Here is a 5,400-nt window from a genome sequence, read left to right as displayed (position 1 = left end):
TGCAAAGGATTTGATCTTTAAAATGCTGACCAAATTAATGAATTATTCATGCTTCATTCCACATGCACGAACAAAATGTGTGTGTAAATGGTCATATGTATGTAAGAGGGTCATTTGTTGGTGTAAACGCATAGAGAAGTAGAATCGCTATAGGCATTCCCACAATCTTCCCATATCAGCCACTGGATGCCAGTATAGTACTGACTTGATATACTGACTGCACCCTAACAGTAGGGTTTCCTTCCTTACATCTTCTTAAATGTTTAGTTTTTTTTTATTAACATAATGTGACCAATTAAAAATCATTTAGCTTTTAGATGATGCATGTTGCTGGTGTATGACATACAACACAGGTCAACCCTTTAAAAGAGTGATAGGCGGCTTCTGCAGTCACATCACTAAGCTTGAGATGTTTGTTGGCAGTGAAGTATCAACTGCTGCTGTCCCTCTAGCACAGTGGTCGCCAACCCGTCGATCGCGATCGACTTCTAGATCTTTATCACTGTCCCAGTAGATCCCGCAAAAAAACAGTAAAATAAGTACAAAAATGCATTAAATTTATGGGGTTATATTAATGTATCACTGAAGGGTACTATAAATAAATAACACCTAAAGTAAATCCTGAAATTAATCTAAATCAAATCAAAAACAACTGCCCGTGCAGATCATGATTAAAATGCAGTGGTTGCCTCTAATTTCAAATGGCTAGATATTTTTGTTTAAAGCCAGTTTGTTTGTTATAAAGCAAATAGCCAATAAATACATTTGCTTAAAAATCAGTATCAATATCAGAATCAAATTTGCTAGTTAAAAAAAAAAAAAGAAAATCTGAATTCTGAATCAGCTATGACCGGCGCATCACTAATTAAAATACTAAGTAAAAGGCCTCAAATTTGAAGTACAATCTGGGATGTCTTTTTCTATCAATTCTTCAGTAGGTAGATCTTGTCTTTCATAAAGGCCGAGGTCAGGGATCTTGGGCCTAAAAAGATTGGTGACCACTGCTCTAGCAGCTTGTCAAATTTTTTTTCCAAGCACTTTGGTGGCAATCCTCAGCTCTGTTTCCACCTGTCACCGGCACACTGTACCTCTCACAAGCCGAAAGGTGAAAATTCACTCACACAAGGTAATTGTGTCAAAGTACATGTTTGAGCAGAAACAGAACAGATGTATCATTTTCCTGTTGTCTTTCTTACACCTCCACAATTTGTCTCTGAACTTCACCTCCGTAACACCCACAATGTGTTGCCTCAGAATTTCAGTGTACGTGCCCCTGTGCAGAACCGGAACAGTAAAGGAGGAGAGAAGGAAATTAACGAATTTGCATTGAAAACATAATTTCAGTTCACTGAGGATCCTTTGTCAAATTTACCAAAGAGGCTTTTTCCATTCCAGCCGACTTGCTCTGTGAGGAGACAGCTGTTTTTAATGCAGGGGCAGCGTGGGTCACAACACTGATATTTCAGTAGGTCGGCTGTCTGATAACACTTTCCAGAGAAGCCTTGCCCACTGGGGTTGTTTCCATTACTGTGTTTAAAGCACAATAGAGTAAATCCAGTCTCCCGACTTTTCCTTAAAAGGTTTATCTTAATAATGTGGTTTAGGAGAGGTCAAAGGTTAGCCTGGCTCCTGGCAATCTCAAACGCTCGCTTACAAATCACTGCAGAGTTTCGGCCTATACTTTATGGACACCAGCTGATAAAGGATTTGCTTTTAAACACATCTTGTTTATGCACCGTCCCAAGATTTACTCATATATATCATTTGAATTCTTGAAGTCATGCAGATTACAAATACATGTGCTCCAAAAAACATTTGGACACTTAGTTCACACAAATATGAAAATTCTGTCATCATTTACTCACCCTCAATTTGTTTCCAACCTGTATGACTGACTTTCTTTTGTTGAACACAAAAGATGATATTTTGAAGAATATGGGTAATCAAAATCAAGTCAATGGGGACCATCAACAGTTTTTTTTTTTTACCAGCATTCTTCTAAAACTAAAATCTTCTTCAACTAAAAATCACCTTTAGACCAGTTAGTTAAATTTAAAGTCATCGCAAAAATACAGTACCTCACTAAAGTGAAGTTATCCCTGAGAAAAGCATAATTTGTTTGGAGATGCCGCTTTTATATTTTGTTATTTGTGCAATGAAATTCATATACAGAGTTCTGGCATGAAACTGTAGATGGCGCAGTCCGATAGGTCTAACAGTGTGTTCACACCAAACGCGAATTGAATTATTCGCGCGAATAGAGTACATACAAAGTCAATGCAAAGACGCGAATAGAGGCGAATTCGCACCAGGCGACGCGAAAGACGCTAAATGCGCGACGCGTTTGCCGCGAACGCGAGATATTCGCCTCAATCGCGTCTTTCGCACAAGTTCAAAAATTTCAACTTGAGCGGAAAATTCGCCTGACGTGTTCTCGCGCAAGCCAATCAGTGAAGAGCTTATAGGCACGTCTGGTTGAATCAGACAATAGAAGAGAGCATTATTGCAGCCCTGTTATTATATAGGTCTGGAGCATAGAAAACAATTAAAATCAGTTGTAGTAGTTGTATTTTATTAGCATGGCTACAGAGATGCTGCTATCAATAATAAAAATAATAGTAATATCAGTGTATATATACAGTAGTAAAATGTAACACACACATTAATACAGGATCCTAACGTTATTCATCCTCCTCTGGATGGTGCTGTGAACCCAGACACGTCGGCGTTTGGCTTTCCATTGTATTTGGGACTTTTTGACAACAGGTACAAAACAGCGATTGTAGTTATCTCCACCATGGTTGATCGCGCTGTTTTTATTCGTGCGAGTGACACGAAAAACATGCCGCGAGTAATCTAGAGCGAGTGGCGTGATGCGCATATTTGCTTCGCGTCTGGTGTGAACGCACCTCTGGGGTGAGTAAAACGCAGCCTAATTTTCATTTTTGGGTGAACTTACCCTTTAACATTGTCCTGTACATTACACCATGCCAATCCCGCCGAGAGTTGTCATGACAGAAATATTTTTAAGTGTCCAAAAGTGTCCAAATACATTTTGGGTCCAATATATTTCATAATATTAAAAGGGTCATATGATGCGAATTCAATTTTTCCTTTCTCTTTGGAGTGTTACAAGCTCTTGGTGCATAAAGAAGATCTGTAAAGTTGCAAAGACTAAAGTCTCAAATCCAAAGAGATATTCTTTATAAAAGTTAACCCATAAAATCAACCCCCCTACCTAAAACAGCTCATTCTAACACGTCCCCACATGTCTACGTCACGATGTGGGAAGATTTGCATAACGTCGACCAAATGTTCACGCAAAGAAAGAAGGCGTAACTTTGATTCTCGCTGTAGTATTGTTGCTGCCGCCGCCGCCATGTTGTGGAGATGCTGTGTGTTTCGTTATGAAAGCGAAAATACTTTGTTTAGTCTTCCATAAGAGGACACAACTAGAAATCAGTGGTTAAGTTGTATTTACAACACTGTTCCGGAACAGTTCAACCCAAATATTCAGATGTGTGCAGCGCATTTTATGGAGGACGAGGACTGTTTCCTGGGAGAGTAGCCTACAATGCCGGTGTCTGTTTCTATAAAGTGGGGCAATTCCAACTTTGTAAGGATAGTCTGGCGCTTCTGACTCAAGTAAGTTTTCATATTTAAAGAATTTGCCACTGACGATTCAAATGCGAGTTTTGAGCAGTGTAGAGTAGCTCTTGTAGTTTGTCGTTTCTCAGATCACAAATGCAGACATGGTTTTATGTTTACGCAGCGTGATACGCAACGCGTAAAAAGACAGTATAAGTCATCCCCACTGGATGCAACAAAAGCCTCGTTTATAATGGGTTTTACTGTTTTTTTTCTCGACACGGTGTCACAGTATGGTAAGGGGCGTAACATTTCCGTCACATGCTTGAGGTATTCAGCCAATCACAATGCATTGGATAGCTGGCCAATCAGAGCACACCTCGCTTTTCAGACCGATGAGCTTTGTAAAAATCGACACATTTCAGAAAGGTGGGGCATAGAGGAGAATAATAATGTACATTATGTGGAAAATAATGTGTTTTTTTAACCTTAAACCGCATAAACACATTGCATTACACCAAATACACAAAATAATGTTATTTTTAGCAACATCATATGACCCCTTTAAAGTGCCCTGAAATTATCCCATCTTGTTTTCAGTTTATGGGTCTGTGGTTGCATATGACCACAATCCCACTGCTGTTCTTTATTCATTCACACACATTACACGGTTGCAGATCGTTCGAGAGTACATCTGTTTAATTAAAGGGAACTGCAGTAGATTACATGGGAACCACTTTAGGTTTGAATTAGTAATGTGTGTTAATTATGCATGGTGTGCCGTCTGTTGAAAAAGTGTAGATTAGGGCCCGGTCAGCCTTACAACACTGATGTGATAGTTCAGTAGTACGAGGCACCTCACTGCGTCTGCGCACGGGCTCTGTGGGCTCGTTTTAATTGCATCAGGCAGCGCCCACTGCTAGAGTACTGGGCAAGGAGCATCCTGTCTCTCTGCCTAATGTTTGAGATGCTTTAGAAAGTTGTTGGTCCCTGCGTGGTAGCTGAGTCACTATGCTGGGCAGTGCTTCTCTGTGGCTTTGCACATTTTCTTCGCATTGATGTTCTTTCATCTCTCCTCCTCTCCCTCTAGCCTGCTATTTGCTTCTGTAATGGAGGAGTGTGATCAATTCTTGCCCTTCCTGCTCTGCAAAAATGCATTTGATTTTTTTTATTGTGTATTACCAGGAACAGCAATTGGGCAGATGGATTCATATCTGTGAGGGAAATAAAAACCCAGTTTCACGATGGGCTGTAAAATTGAATAATATTCCCAAACCTTCAAATCTATTATTTTGCTTAGAGTGGTTATAAATGACAGCTTTACTGTGAAGTCAAATGTATGCTGCATTCAGCATCTGGAAGAAAAAGAGACTGATATCATACAAAGCACCCTGATACACTAGATACATGTCACATTGAAAGTCTGGCTCAAAATCATATTTAAACTTGTAAATAAACAAAGTTTTAGGATTTTGAATGTTTTGAAACAAAGAAACGTGACGCAAACAAAGCACACAATGTTCATCGAAGTATGTTCATTATTGCAAAATAAACAGCGACATAGGGCTATTCACCAAATTAAAAAAAAACATGAAACAATTTGAATTATGATATACTTTTAAATACAGTTTTACCAGTATATTATCTTAAATCTTCAGCTTAGAAAAAATCACTGCAATGTACAAAACAATCAGCCAGGCAACAAGAAAAACTCAACAATATTACATTAATTTTTATACTGCCCCCATTTAACTACAATCAATCACAGAAAAGGTCATTTTAACTACAACTGAGATGCAAAATAGTGCCAGT

This window comes from Sinocyclocheilus anshuiensis, unplaced genomic scaffold (assembly GCF_001515605.1).
Source record: "Sinocyclocheilus anshuiensis isolate Anshui unplaced genomic scaffold, SAMN03320099.WGS_v1.1 scaffold940, whole genome shotgun sequence".
Classification (NCBI taxonomy): Eukaryota; Metazoa; Chordata; class Actinopteri; order Cypriniformes; family Cyprinidae; genus Sinocyclocheilus; species Sinocyclocheilus anshuiensis.
This window is presented reverse-complemented; position numbering follows the sequence as displayed.